Source organism: Thermobia domestica, chromosome 7 (assembly GCF_964235325.1).
Source record: "Thermobia domestica chromosome 7, izTheDome1.hap1.1, whole genome shotgun sequence".
NCBI classification, from domain to species: domain Eukaryota; kingdom Metazoa; phylum Arthropoda; class Insecta; order Zygentoma; family Lepismatidae; genus Thermobia; species Thermobia domestica.
Window position 1 is genome coordinate 287,682,259 of NC_137460.1, and position 16,754 is coordinate 287,699,012.

At 38.8% G+C, this 16,754-nt stretch overlaps 1 protein-coding gene across 12 annotated transcripts in view; it reads right to left on the bottom strand.

The window, feature by feature from the left end:
- The window catches only part of LOC145691005 (uncharacterized), a 318,751-nt gene that overhangs the window by 241,891 nt on the left and 60,106 nt on the right, over nt 1-16,754 (bottom strand). The window lies entirely within an intron of this gene.

The following is a 16,754-nucleotide window of genomic DNA, read 5'->3' on the forward strand; positions in this document are numbered from 1 at the left end:
GTTCATCTTATCGTGTGGTTTCCTAGGCTTATAATCAGCATCACACTTTACCCAGTCCTGAAGGTTTCTGAATTTTTAACGACAGAAATTCAACTTATATATATATATATATATATATATATATAACTATGGAATACATTTAAGAACAGTGGAAAGAATCAATCACTGTTTCAATTCACAAGAAAGGCGACAAAGCTTACTGTAATAATTAGCGAGGCATTTCTCTTAACATTATATTTACAAGATTGATTCCATACGCAGATGAAATTATTGGAGATTATCAGTGTGGATTTAGGGAAATCGATCAATTATCGACCAGCTATTTACTATTCGATAAACACTCGAAAAGAAATGGGAATATATTACCCAGTACATCAGCTGTTTATTGATTTTAAAAAAAGATTTACGTCTCGGATAGGAGGGAAGTATTGTACAATTCTTACAGAATTCGGAATACCGAAAAAGCTAGTTAGATTAATTAAAATGTGTTTAAATGAATCCCAGAGTAAAGTCTGAGTAGAAAAATTCTTGTTCATGAGCTTCAACGTCGAGAATGGTCTGAAACAAGGAGATGCGTTATCGCCATTATTATTCAGCATTGTTCCAGAGTATGCTATAAGGAAAATTAAAGATAGCAACCAGGCCCTAGAGCTGAATGGTATTCACCAGGTTATGGCGTATGCTGATGATGTAAATTTAATAGGGGATGATGGGAGAACAATAGAAAGAAATGCATAGGCCTTACTAAACGCTTGCAGCGACATTGGTTTAGAAGTAAATGCAGAGAAAACTAAATACATGGAAGTTCACCGGAATCGTAATACGGCAAATTGTGGATGCGTTAAAATATCAAATAATACTTTAGGCAAAGTGGATACTTTCAAATATCTAGGATTAATATTACCAGACCAAAATCATATCTACAAAGAAATTAAAGGTCAACTGAAATCAGGAAATTCGTGTTATTATTCAGTTCAAAATATTTTGTCATCGCGAATTCTGTCGAGGAATTTAAGCTTAAAATATATAAAACGTTAATCATGCCTGTTGTTCTGTATGGTTGTGAAACATGGTCGTTTGCGATGAGGGAAGAACGCAGACTGAAAGTATTTGAAAATAAAATCCTGAGACGAATATTCGGACCCAAGAGGAACGGGAATAGGGGAACTTCATAACGAAGAACTGCATAATTTATACGGTTTACTAAACATCGTTACGGTCATCAAGTCTAGGAGGCTCAGGTGGGTAGGTCATGGAGCCAGATTCGAAGAAGGTAGGAAAGCTTTCAAAGTTTTAACTGGAAATCCAATCGGAAAACGTCCATTAGGAAAACCTAGGGGCAGATGGGAGGACAATATTACGATGGATCTCGCAGAAATAGGAATACAAATAAAAACTGGATCCAGTTGGCTAAGGATAGAAGTCAGTGGAGAGCTTTTGTGAACGCGGCATTGAACCTTCGGATTCCATAAGCCATATATAGAGAGGATATATTGAAGTTAAGCACAACGGCACAACAACCATGAGTGAGTGGTTAGTTTTTGGCCTTCTATCGGGAAGTCCTGGATTCAACCCCGAATTCCAGCATTTTGACAAAAGTTTTTCTTAATTCCATCTGTGAATGTAGAAATAGTGCGTGTACTGTGAATCCTGGCCGAGTTCCTTTATCATTTTTAAATCGTTGTTATTACTAATTACCAGCAGTGACGGATTTGCGAAGGGGGTTAGGGTGGGGATGTCTTACAAATTGAAGCCTGTATCCCGAAATTACGGAATTTCTAAAACAATCGAAATATTTGTTATGCCTTTATAAATAAACTTCAAGCTCTCCTCAATAAACATTAGGTATTTTTAGAAAAACTAAACATTAATATGGAAATACCCTCCCAAAATACTTTTCTAAATCCGCCACCGATTATCAGTATAAAATGGTCTTCAAGGTTGTATCCAGAAGATTATTGCTGAATACAAACAAAACGAAATATTAGTTATGCCTATACTCATAAACTTCAAGCTCCTTTCAAATAAAAATTAGGAAATTTTAGAAAGAACAAACATTAAGCAGAGAAACATTTCCCAAAATACTCTTCTGAATCCGCTACTGATTATTTCTATAAAACTGTATTCAAGGTTGTATCCGGAAGATTATTGCTAAATCATTGCACAACTACAGTATAACAAAAATGTGGAAGTACGTTCTGACAAATATACTGACAAACGTACGCTCTGACGGATATATTGAAAAACATAAGTTTAACTTATGTGCTAGAAGCTAGAGTAGGCCTGCTAATCTCTAAGAAATGAAACACGGATGATTTTAAAAGAAATGACTTAGAGAAGAAAAATGTCGATAACTCAGAAGTTAAAATAAACTTAAATATCCTCTGCAATTGCCATCAAATACTACGTACTGTATGTTTAATTCATAAAACATGTGTTCTATCCATCATGATGGTGAATTACAGAGCGAAATATGGTATTTAAGTCATGAAATTTTATTTAACTTTAGAGTAAAGCTATTCAAATAGAAAAATCATGAAAATGAAAAAAGCCAAAATTTCCAAAATTCTCGTTTTTTTCCCAAAAAAGCCGGCTTTTTATGTGCAAAAAACCATCGATTGAAAAAAGCCGGCTTTTTTTGCATCTCTATTTTTGGGTTTAAACCAGTTAAAAAAAAACAGCTGATTTAAACTACCTTGGTTTAAACCAGCCAACCCTGCTTTCTAGTGTCCTTCACTTATCTCAGTGAAGTAATGGTTGTACAGAGTCCACCTTAAGTTATGACAAACTGTTTTTCAGAAAGGGATAGTCAATGGAAGTTTCGAAAGAAATACGTTCTGTGGCTTTCTAATAAAACTTTCATTCATCGAAGAAAACAGATTATGTTTCAGTTTCCATATCACTCTAACTTTCCTTGTTTTTTATCCTATCTCCAGTTCACAATTATTTAACTCTTGGTATAAACTTGAAAATTTCATCTGAAAAAGTTCTTCAACAGTATCTAATCCGTCTCCTTCAAAAAAAGTTGAGGATAGCGACACCTGTTAAACTAAGTTCTGCTAATGAACGAAGCTACGGATACGTACATCAGTCTCCCACCTGTTGCGCATCAGAGTTAATGTGTAGTAGATGGTAAAATGCCGTCAGATAAAATCGCTTTTCCGAAGGATATGTCATGGCTCTTTCCTATGCAAACTTTAGAACGTATTCCATAATACAACAGTGTGGGATCTATGACTTTATGGTGGGACAGGTCACTGTCAACTCTAGAAATAATACCAAGTATTTGATTTAGACTGCTTACAGTTTTATATCTTGTTCCCTTTTAACTGTTTCCTTCAATAAGTCTTCCATACTCTCTGAGTTCTACTTACTATCAATTTGACGTATTTACTAGGAATTTGAAAAAGAAGTGTTGTGATGAGAAGAGTTTCAGCTTGATATATCTAGAAGCACCAAGCGATTCTTTCCGTATTATATTAAGTAACAGGAAAATTAATAAGACTACTACTTAGTATCGAGTTTTATTAGAAGAATAATATGCGGGAGAAAACAAAAACAGAAATACAAAGTATTAGATATATATTACATAGAAGAAACTAGCTGAAAAAAATCAAGGCATTTTGAGCAATAAAAATTTACCGTGGAGCAACCGAAGGAAATATTAATATAGGTGAGTATCGAGCAAACAATATGGACCACCCTTTTAGAATAAGCAGGAATATGTTTTGAAAGGTTATGAAATTTCTTCAGTTTGGTGGGGAAAAAGTTGTAGATCAAAACTACTAAAAAATATAAATTTACAAAGACTTCCGCCATATGGCATCCACTCATCGACAATTATAAATGAAATTTCAGGCCTCAAGAGGACGTTATTGCTGATAAGGAACTATTTCCAACAAATGTTTGCTGGAAATTTATTTAGTATGTGTCCAACAAATCCGTAGATGTAACGCAAATATATCTAGGATTGCTATAAGAGAGTATACTACGACATTGCTGTTCTTACTATATATAAACGACCTTCCACCTGCCGTGGGGCTGTTCATATCACTCTTCTTCAGATGATACGTCCCAATTAATAATACGAAAGGATATAAAAAAACATTACAAATAAATAAATAAATAAAATAACAAAACACTAAACGACCCCTAAGAATGTTTGAGGAAAACAAGCTAACTGAATCAAAAACAAAATATCTACTTATCCTACCACCGAATAGCGAAAGGAATAAACGAAATATGCATAAGTCTAAGAACTAAAATTCTACATAGACATATCCACAGCCAAGTGTTTAGATGTATTCCTGGATCAAAATCACAAATTTGATTATTACATAAATCAACTATATAAAAAAGAAAAATCAGCTGAATCACTAAGCTTTTATATACTTCTTCGGTTTACTTTACGTACACATTACACAGTGCGGAAAGCAAGACGCACAACGTAATCATAACACAAGAACAAAAGAAAATACATATGCTCGTTCATGTAGCCTGGAAACATATAGGAAAAGCTTTTCTGGGTATCAATTAAATTGTTTAATCACTTACAAAACTTTAGAATGAACAAATGTCTACATAAGTTCTTATATTAAATGGTATCTTTTATTCAGTCGATCAATTTCTTAATGGAGAACACAAACTATAATTCTAAAACAAATATTACAATTATTATTTGTGCTACATAGCATCATTCATACAAAGAGTAGTTTATATACTGTAATCAATTACCTATCTGTAAACACGATCCATACCAAGATGCAACTTGGACATGCACTTAATACACGGAATCCAATAAATACAATGCATTTGCCAACTATACGTGTCAAGCCGTTGCATTTCGATTGAAATTTTGGTTATTGGTAGATGTGACTTCTAAATATTTGGTCTCGGAATTAATTTGTGCGGTTGGTACGCACACATTGAAGCTGTAGTACAAACACAAAATACATAAATACCTTAAGAAAAATATTGTCCATCGCTAGCCACCACTTTCGCCCATCTGTCAGGCAATGTACGGATTCCGTGGCGAAAGAAGTCCTCATCCTTGGAAGCGATCCAGTCAGAGACCCATGTTTCGATATCTTCTGAAGAAGTAAACCGCTGTTCAATCAAATCGTTGTTCATGCAATCGAACAAGTAGTAGTCCGAAGGAGCAACGTCTGGTGAATACGGCGGGTGGGGTAAAACTTCCCATCCGACATTTTCTAAATAGGTTTTGACCGGTTTTGCGACATGTGGGCGAGCGTTATCATGTTGAACAATAAGTTTATCATGTCTGTTCTCCCATTCTGGTCGTGTTCTGGCCAGAGCTTGCTTCAAACGCATTAATTGTCGTCGATAACGTTCTCCATTCATAGTTTCACCCGGTTGCAGCAGCTCATAGTACACCACACCTTTCATATCCCACCATATGCACAGCATAACCTTTGCACAGTGAATATCTCGTTTTGGTTGTGATGGACCTGGTTCACCTGGTTTCACCCAGGCCTTTTTTCGTTTAGTGTTCTCGTAATGGATCCACTTCTCATCACCCGTAATAATTCGATGCAGAAACCCCTTTCTGCTCTGTCGTTGAAGCAGCAATTCGCAAATGGTTTTTCGTCTTTCAACGTCTCTGTCTTTCAATTCATGTGGAACCCAATGTGACATCTTTTGAATCATTCCCATGGCTTTCAAGCGTTTGGAGACTGTTGTTTGATCAACGCCTAATGCTGCTGCAAGTTGTTCCTGCGTTTGACACGAATCCTGCTCGAGCAATGCTGTCAATTCTTCGTCTTGAAATTTTTTTGGCTGTCCAGCTCGCTCTTGGTCTGCCAAGCCGAAATCACCACTTCTAAACCGTGCAAACCACTTCTGACACGTTCGCTCAGCTAGAGCATGGTCACCATACACTTCCACCAAAATACGATGACTTTCAGTCGCACTTTTCTGCATGTTAAAGTAATGCAGCAGGACACCCCGCAAAAACACTTTATCAGGCACAAATTGCGCCATGTTCACTTAACTACAAACTGGTGTTGTTGACGCTTTAATCCACTGCCCTATACTACGAACGATACGCGATGACAGGGGTTTGCAACACATGTGTGGATACACGGAACTGTGGGACGCTCCGTTCGTTGCGCCATCTCTTGTCCACCCGCACCAATTAATTCCTAGACCAAATATGTGCTCAGTGGATTCCCGTGTCTTAGTAAGGGCAATGGACCAGTGGTGATTCATGGAGTTCAAAATGGGTATGACATATCCAAAATATCTGCATTTTAGGATAATGGTAGTGGTCACTTAAGCAAAGGTTATAAGCTGTTTTCGTACATCATTATTACTCTTCTATTTTTGGTCGTAATAAGTTCGTCGACTACATACTTAATGAAGTTCGGAACACATTTACTATGCTTTACTCCAATGACAGCATTGTCACAGCGTTCAGGTATCGTTCCTTATGAAATTGAGCAACAATAAGCGTAGACAAGAATAGTTCGGCTTCCTTAGTCCTCATTGGACAATTATTATTATTATCATCATCATATGCTCTGAGAATGGTTACAATAATTCAAATCCAGTTTGAAATTTTGGACTACTTATTCAACATTTTCAAACTTGTCTGAAATGACTCTTGGGGAATTAGTTGAAGCATTCGTGAATCTTGTCAACGAGAAATAGATTTGAGGTATAAAAACGACTTGAAAACTGAAACCTATCATTAACACTATAATCATACCTACCTTTAATATTCTAATCATATGACAAAACTTTAGAGCTGTCAACGTATTGCTGTTACTATTTTCTTGTTCAACGTTGGCTTTTCATCAACGGATCATTTTATCATTTTCATACATTTTGTGAGCATTATCGTCACGAACAAAATCATTTGAAGATCTCCAGACTTTAATACCATCAATGTTCTATTTATGGTCATATAATCAAAGAGGATACAAGCTTGCGCGATGGTGATGTGACAGAACCGAGCCAATAAATGAACTGTAAGAATCTTGCAACGTTTGCACAGATTCTGTTGTTTCATTATACTATTTTTTGTCATTTATTTCGGTGTCTTATAGCTTTCCTCAAAATATTTAAGCAAAATCATCTTTTTGCTCAAAAACAGTATTAACTCTACGAAGTTGGAAATGTTACATCGTAGGTTGGACAATATATAGCATATTTTGTGAAATGATCTTTTAGATTTGAAAAAAGTACCAAAAACCTTATTTCTCGTTAATTCTAAAAAGACAAAAATGTCTTTTGTACGGGAAGTGCTATTCTCAGCTCGAGTTTCCCTGATGCATGTACCAATCAATCTATATTACATTGGGATTTTTATTTATTAATTATTATTATTATTATTTTGGTAAACAATGGACTCCACCCCCCTGTTTGCTCTTACTGATGCTCCATCGCATATTTGACAAACGAGATTCTCTACGAATTTCTCTACTCTTATTTATTTGATTGCTCTCGAATCGTTACCGCTAAGCCACCAACAGTCCTGTCGTACACTTTAAAATAACCTCAGAAATTTTCCAATACTTTCTACTTGATTTGATCTCTCAAAATTAATGACTGTGAATCAGTTATCTGTAGTTTCATCACCTTACCTAGATACAATATGCTCTATCCAATCCCACACAGAAGTGAACTTTATATAGTTTTAAAGCACCTTTAGAGGTACTTGTACTTTCCAAATCGTCTTTTAAACATTATCAAGCATTGCAATGTAATTAAAGAGTCTTTGTAGTTTGAATTCTCGGTCTCATCATGTCATCCAAAGCCAATTCAAGTTTCCCACGATACACAGGGCCACGGTAGCTCAGTGGTAAAGCGTTCACCTCTGGCGCGTGGGGTTCCTCGTTCGATCTCAGCTCATGCCAAATGGGCGTTTTAATGAACAAACACTATATGTGGGAGTTTTCTCGCGGTTCTGCTGTTCTCTCCCACTTTTTCCCTTTTACCATTTTATACATTCTCATCATAAATATCGCCTTTTAGTGCGGCAGTTTAGCTAGGATATTTCAACATATTGTGCACTTTTTGATAAAAGCACCAAATTTGGCACAGAGCTATACAGATGTAAGATGAACAAATTTGGATGTGGAGCCATCGGCCAACTGACCCCTAGCGGCCGTGGTAGCCATTTTCCAAAATGGCCGCCATTGGACACCCGAAAGGCAACAGAAGTTAGATAAAGTTTGTTGCTGAAAGTTTTAATAGATGCTTTGAAGAAAAGTATGCCAGATAATTTGTAAGTTGTATATATTTAGTTCATAATTTTACAGTTCAGAGCATTCTCCGTCGCAAGCACACAGTAGTGTGCATTCCAGACTGCCTACTTGCACTTGAACTTTTTCATGCAGTCTTTGCATTTGCAAGAGACGAGCTCCCAGCAGATCTTGGATGCTTCGGGTGGCGTTGTCCATAGAGGTTCATACACGCCGGTGGTCTTGATCCAATCCCAGTCGGTTGGTGATGGCAGCGTTGGTGCAGTAACCATAGCCTGACCCCAGACATGTCCGCCCTGATATACTGCTCTTCGGACATGCTGCTCCAGGGTTGCTCTTGTCGGTGGGATCAGCTGGACGTTTGTTTTTCTTTGCAAACAGTTTGCGACGTGCCTTGTGAATGTCCGTTTCTGTGCTTGTTCTGTCATAAAGCAGTATGATGAACCCTTCAATTATATGCATGTCGTCTTCATTAATACGATCTGGTGTAGTGGAGAGAAGAGTGAGCGTCTGCGTGAGCTAAGGTAACATTGTCCACACTGCCCATGCTGTCCTCTTTCCTCGTCCGGCGAAGCAGAAGACCGTGTCGCAGCCCGGCAAAGCATGAAACATCGGTATTGCCTGAGCTTTTTCAGGACCCAGAGCCCGAGCAATTTCATGGACTGCCAAACAGCGGAACGTCTTTCCCGAGCCGAAGTATACCCACACTTCAGTTTCCTCATTCAATGTACGTGACAGAGTCACCACCAGGACAACGACATCAGTGTCTACTGTGCAAATGAGGATCTTCTTGTGACTTGTGAGCAGCGTGGGCGGCATGCAACATAATACGGGTATCGGCCTCCTCATGGTTGCAAGGTGCCAGAGCTGAAGTATCCAAAGAGCTGGCTTTCTCAAGACATCATCTCCTTTAGTGATAAACAGCTCCTTATCTGCAAGCTGGAATGAGTCGTAGAGGATGTAAGAGAGGAAGATGAACAGCTGTGTCTTGTTTTCGACGACTCTGAGGAAGCTGGCTCAGTTCCCGGGTATAGTTGAATTACCCACCACTCGTTTTCTCACCCCTTTTCCCCGCTTGGCTCTTGCTGCACCTTTCAACGGGTTACTTATGTAGCGGTCCCACACCAGGTCCAGTCACGTGGCTTGATGAAATTTTGAGAATTTTGAGGCACAAAAACTTGCTGGGCATATTCTTTGAAGGTTTTTGCCGTAGCAGGCTTCAGCAACTGGATGATGACTGCTCCATCTAGGACAATGCAGCTTGTTGGAGGAACCTCAGACCTAGGCTGACTGAAGTCTTCTAGACAACTGAGAAGATCACTCTTTACACCAAACCGGATTCCACAGCCGTCCGATAGTGCAGGAGGGAAAGCTTGGTTTTCATGTTTGAAGAATTCGTCTAGATTTCCATCCCGGTTCTGGCATCCAATATACAGACGAGAGAAGAGGTTCACGTCGTTTCTGAGGGATTTCATTTGCTGCTTGCCCTTTGCTTGAGGTTTTGTTGTAGGCTGACCAAATATTTTAATATTGTTTCTTTTGATAGAATCATGTATGGGTTTCGTTCTCTCCACCAGGCGTTCTCTGACAGATTTGTCAAACTGCACCTTTCCCACTTTATATGCACGACGGAGGTCATCTACAGCTCGACATGGCGTGATCTCCTTGGTGTCAAGTACCAACAGATCTTGACTATCCACTTCAAATGGATTCCCCAAGTCTTCCATCACTTTTATTATTGACTGTACATCTTTTTGGAAAGCAGTTTGCACACTCGATGTCTGGTCATGATTCTTTGTGTCTTTTGATCGTTCTTTGTTAGAGCCCTGGAACTCGCCACCTTCGATGAGCCTGGTAACCTCTAGTCCTGCCACCATCCACCGTCACATTGCGCTGGGATTGTCAGTCAGACCTACTGCACGTCCGTCTCCTTTTATGGCTGCAATGTTCTGTTCGTAGGCCTGATCGATAGGGATGACGGAGAACGGCCTAGTCGTTTTGTGGACTGTGAAATTCCCTGCGAAGAATTCATCGGCGATTTCAGGGTGTTTAGTCCTCAGTTCCACCATGTCTCGCAGATGCACAGGAATCCATCGCGCGTAGTTGGTGTGATCCAATGCATGGAACCACACTGCTAGTTCTTTGAGGGCATCGACGTACATAGCAAACGATGCTTGGCGCAGAGAGCGCACGTACACCAAGATCGTCAGTTCCAATTCTAGTACAGTTGCCCAGTAGTGGAACTGGGGGCAAGTCTCCGCCTTTTGCTGGCACCACTTTGCGAACTCAAGCTGCTTGGTGCTGGCGTCACGCAACTGGTCAATGTAGTGGTTGTATGCGTTCTGCTACAGGGTGAAGAGGGCTGCTGCTGTTACTTGATACGCTCTCTTGGTTCGAGTGACATGTGATGCCCGCAGGAAGGAATCCGCAATCCAGGCACTGGTGATCTCTGCCTCAACCAGTGCTTGCACCCATCCGCTCCCTCGCAACAAGTCACCAATAGTCTTCAGCGCTACCATCTCGATATGAAGACCTCCGAAGAGGATGACTAACGTCTCTTCACCGTACACCTGTGGCCACTTCCATTGGATTTGCTTTGCCAGTGCAAAAAGCGGTTGGTCGAATGTGAGCACTGGAATCTGACCAGGGTTAAGATGTTCGACTGCGTTCCTGACGACATACATGGAGTGCTTGATCATAGCGACGGTATGGGCACTCTCCAGGAAAAGTGGGAGTAGTGAGATGGGGCAAATAACCCGACTTACGTTACTGGACTGTAGACTTGCGTGGTATGCAGCCCATGAAATGTTTTCTAATGGAAAACTTTCTTTTACGGGTAATTGGGTGTGTTGTAGCTAAATATACTCTGTTTTAATATGTTGCTTGAGGCCGCTGCTGCCTCTCAGGGATGTCATGTTGGTAACCGGTACCTACGTGTTCTTGAAGCTGCTATTGACGGATGGAACTTCTGTATAGTATTGTGGCAAACGGTCAACTGATTTCAGTCCTCTTTCGTTCGACCCTCCGAGGATACTGATGCAGCGGTCAACACCGGCTCCATGGAATGCAGGATGTTGCATCAGCGAAATAGCAGTCCCATGAAATGACTGTTTTGAGGTCGTAGAACTTGGATTATGGTCGATGTTGTCTACTGCGGCTGTGGTGAAGACTTTGCATCTCATCTTGGGAGGGCAGACTACTTGCTTCCGGTGGTATAGGCGGCAAGCACTGTTCCCCAACTGTGTGGAGAGGGACTGGACTTGGTCGTAGGAAATAGAAATTCCCAAGTGCGACAGCTTGTCGACTAGCTCCCTTTTACGAGTGTGTGCATGTAGCATGATTCCGATATAAATGGGAAGTGGCGTCTTCTGCGTGGTGGCATGCATGACTGGTCGAGACTTACTGCCTATGTCGGCTCTTCGGTGCTTCACACAATTGAATTTTGTGGAGTTGGCTGATAGACAGTGCCGCTTGTGTAGTGCTTTCTCTAAGCTCTTTGATACTTGATCCTTCCAAGATCATAGTGGCTATGGCAAGCAACACGGATGGCACGGAATCCTGTTGACATTCTGGAGGAAATTCGTTGAACACATTGTCATATCCGAAAATGTGGCGTCGCAGTTTGGGCAGCGCGCGCCAGATGGACAGCATCAGTATCTGTATCCAGTTCACAAGCCTTTGCCTAGGAATCGCCGAGGTCTTCATTAAATGCAAGCAGGACATCGCGCCCCTGGTGCTGTACACACATGTTAGGAAAGTAAGCAAGCAGTCTCTGTTTAAGACGGGTCGTGTGCACTCTGCCTTCATTCTTGATTCCCAACATTTGTTCCATCCGCGAAACATATAACTGAGCCAGGTCTGCAAGTTTGAAAACCGGAGCCGTTTCGCCTTTCGCTAAAACTTCTTCAATAAACACGACCAGTTGTACAAAGGCAAGCCCTTCTATTACTTGTTCATCATTTAAACTTTTACAAGACATTTCCACAATCGTCCGAACGCGGTTGTACAAATTCACGAGACAATTGCGGAGGTGCTTCGCATCCTGTGCAATCATGTCCCCAGCGTTGAATTTCATCTGTAGGTCCATATCGTCCAGAATCATTGCACACGACCCGACACGCGAGTCCAGTTGGAATGTCGCAGCTTCATGAAGAGGGACACGACCAGCAGTTTCTCCGCAAAAGAAACCTTTCACTTCTCGTTGTTTAGGCTCAGTACTTGATTGTTGTGACAGACTGCATTTTCGCTTGTGGTCAGCAGCTTTCTGTACTTCGTCACCTTCGCCTAATTTCAGCGGCCTCTTTTCTGCTCTCTCTAACTTAGTTTTCTTATACCTCAGCATGCAGCTTTTATGGTATCGTGCATTGTTTGCAAGCAATGCTGCTTCAACACCACTTCCTTCATCTAATCGGCTAAAAAGAATGACTTGGGGAGAAACTCAAGGTCATTGTACCTTTTCAGATATCCTGCGAGAATGCTGTAGCTGCTCGCCTTGTCTTTACGTGTATCCCTGGATGGACATGTTAGTGACTCTTGCGTCACTTCTTGACATATGAAGCATAATGACCAGTCTGTCTCTGTTCTTGCTGTTCGGCCGGAGGTTGACTCTATTGTTTCTGTTTCTTCACCACGAGGCTTTACGAGTTTGAAGACCTTCGACATTGTTCTGGAGACAGAGAAGGAAGAATGAGTAAATGTGTAATAGCTATATATATATATTACAAGACATTCAATAAACATTCACTAAAACATTCAGCAACAAACTTTATCTAGCTTCTGTTGTCTTTCGGGTATCCACTGGCGGCCATTTTGGAAAATGGCTACCACGGCCGCCAGGGGTCAGTTGCCCAATGGCTCCACATCCATATTTGATCATATTATATCTGTCTACCTCTGTGCCAAATTTGGTGCTTTTATCAAAAAGTGCACAATAGGCTAGCTAATCCGCATTACTATTTAGCCTACACATTCTCATCATAAATTAAATCAGTAAGTGGGACGTAAAACTGATTTAATTTTGTTTTTAAAATTTTTTCTAAAAGCCTAAATACTTCAAAAATGCGTGACAAAATATATACATACATATTCTCAACCTCCCTGCGAAAAGCTTAATGCTTTGGGGTTGTGTAGCTCAGTGACGCAGGAAGATTGTCCTCTGGACATTATCTGAAATGCCCAGGAAATCTTAAACATACAAACTCAATCGGGGAAAATCTTAATAATAACTCTGACGTGGACTATTAAAATTTATGTACTCAGATTTTTCAATCATCGTCAAGTCTGAAATGTATGTGAATGTAAAGAGGATATGTCAAAATGTGTTAGATCACAATCTTATTGATTCTGGCTATTTCCTCACTGATAACATTTTTAGACAGGAACACATACCTGCGGTGTTGTTGACGTTCCTTTGAAGATGCGCAGCTCGTCCTCCTCTGTACTGTAACCTGGATGGAATCTTGTAGTCCTAACAATCGCCGGACGTCGAACTTCGTACTGCCATAATAACGATGGTTAACTACTTGTTAACTTCCCCGAAGACTGAGTCAATTAATCTGAGATTCCCGTAGACTTATTCGGGTCTCATTGAATTAGCAACTGCTCAACCGCCTTCCAACACTCTCTCTCTTTGACTCTGTCGTTGACTCTCCTACTCTTACTCTCTCGATTCCCTCAAAAACCATCTTTTTATTCATCTTCCTTAGTTGGGGAAACTGCTACATCATCTGATGACATGTTTCTGTGTTTACCTGTCTCATTGCCGAAACATGTGTTTCTGCAATGTCATCAAGTGATCGAAATCTCCAGACACTTGCATCTGCAAATCTGACCGTTTTGACATATTCAAAATTGTGTGTTTCTGTTAACAAACATTTTACAAAACATTTGACATTGCACTTTCTTAATTATTATACTCGTTAGCATGACATTACTTAATTTTGCTAATGTCTGTTTCTATTGCTGTTACGTTGATGTAAACAAACAGTGCGTATGACATAATTTTGTAATGTCTTAATCTTTCTCAATGTTAATTTATACTTTAACCTAATTTTAATTTTGAAAACTTTATTCTTAATTCATTTATTTATCAATTTTAATCTCGTTTTATATGCATGTATTGACACGCCCCTGCTTGAAACCGAAGATGCTTCGCTATCTGATCAGATCTCATACCTAAGATCGTTTTTCAAAATCATCCTGTACATATATTTACAAGAACCATGACATTAAATATATATAAACTATCTCATCGTTATTTACACATTCATAAAATTATAAAGTATTTAAATAAAATAATCACCTATACCTATTCAATATTCCTATCAAAAATATCTAAAACTATTCAAATTATCTACATTATATCCCTTAATCATTCCTCACAAAATATGCATTTATACTATACAAACTATACATAATTATATATTAAATATAAAATAATTTTTATTTATTCCGCTCATAGCATCATTCTAGATACTATAGCAAATTGTCTCTGCGAAAACATTCTTCTGCCATCTCCTGGAATCCCTACTAATTACTTGCATATTTGCATACATTAGTTCGTTTTAAATACATGTATATTCATAAAAGTGCAACTTCCGCTGCTACTTGTCTTAACACACAGTGGAACATTCCTCTCTGCTTAGTTCGTCTGTTTCTTTTCAGACTTTGCATCTCAATTTGTTTTATATTTGTTTCCACAATCCATCACGGCACGGCTTTGTGAATTCTGAACACTATTTACTGTCTATTTTAATCAATTAGATATCTCCTTTGAATATCTTTTATCATGATTTACACTTTTTGCACACTTAACACTATTTATTTCATTATTTTATTTTACATTAGCTTTTTGTGATCTCCCTTCAGTGTCACCACTGAAAACCAAAATACGAAAATCTACTTTTATGCACTTAGCAACACTGCTTGTTTCTTTGGACTAATGCTGAGTTTGGAGTTTTGAGTCTGCCCTTGAAATTTTTATCACTATCTATGCTTTCAGTACACGTCGCTTTGTAGGTTCTAAAGATACACCTCATGTCTCTTTGAAAATAAGTTTTATTAAATTACATTACCTTTTTTAAAAAACTATCACCGTACATGCACTTTCGGGTCGTCAAGTGTCTGTTTCGTGTTTTTACCCTTCGAACCGGGCTCCGCTTCATCTTTTGAAGTTTCTGACTGTTACCAGTGCTTTCTTCATTTAGGCAATGTAATTCCTTATCCAAAACTCTGTTGTTACTTTGTGAGATACCAGCATCAATAATGTTGTGATTGTGAATAGTGGTAATGTGTTTAGAAAAAGTGTGTTTTAATCTAGTGTGTAAATCAGAGTGACAGTGTTAATCTTTACTAAATTATCGTGTTCGTTAACTCTCAAAAATTAAAATTACAAATCTCTAAAATTAAAATTACAAATTTCACACTAAGAATGAATTTTACGCCATCTTTCGTCATAGTTTTATTCACCAATTTTGCCGTTAGGTAAATACCTATATTTCTTTTCCTCTTCCACGTGTGTATCTATTTATTATTATAACTACAATTTATATTTAAATGGTTATTTATATACCTACACCCGATATTTATCTATATTAATACTAATCTCTCTTAACTATAAACAAAACATGTTTACGGATTCAAGGGTTCAGATGGAAATCCGCATTTCCTTGGATTTCGGGAAAGGCTTTGGTTGTTGATCCTGCCGCCTGTCTGGCAGACTATCCATACACACATTTTTTCTACAGTTAAAATTAATCCCTATACTATATATATATATATATATATATATATATATATATATATATATATTCAATTATACATAAAATAAACGCATTTTCAAACAAAATATCGTCAACCTAGGAATATCAAACTCAAATCGTTAGCTTGCGACTACTACAATAAGAAGTTCGCCAAATGTCATCGCCTGTCAATTCTTACGTCATTATTAATTAATCTAGACTTTCTTGTCTTACGGCCAATAAAACAAGATACACCCAGGGGTGCCCACAGAGGGGGGGCTATGACGCAAACTGCGTCATTGAAATATTTGGGGGTTATAAAATCTATATAAATATGTTTGAGGGAGTGTAAAAATAATCGAAAAGATTTTTTTTCATGGAAGAACACCTACGGATAGACAATTGGGGGGGGGGGTGCGTCATGGACATAAGGGGAGGTGAGCATCACTGATACATCTAAGTGTATGTCATAATCGTAAAACACAATATTACTCATAATCGGTTTAATAATCGTCTTAATCTATACTTATTAATCACTCAAAAATATTGCTACCTCTTTATTTCTTATATACTATTTTTTTTAAATACATTTTTCACTTTTGAAACGGATTTCCTTTCTGTTGCTTAACGCAAACACCTTTTTACCGTCTCTATTTGTTCCTTGCTTGTGAAACGGATTTCTTAAGTTATTAGCATATTGCCTAACTATGGTCTAACCGTCTCAACCAAAATTTTCTTACTTGTTAGGGTGACCTTTACACGTACTTCGCACGGTACTCTTGTCTTTCCC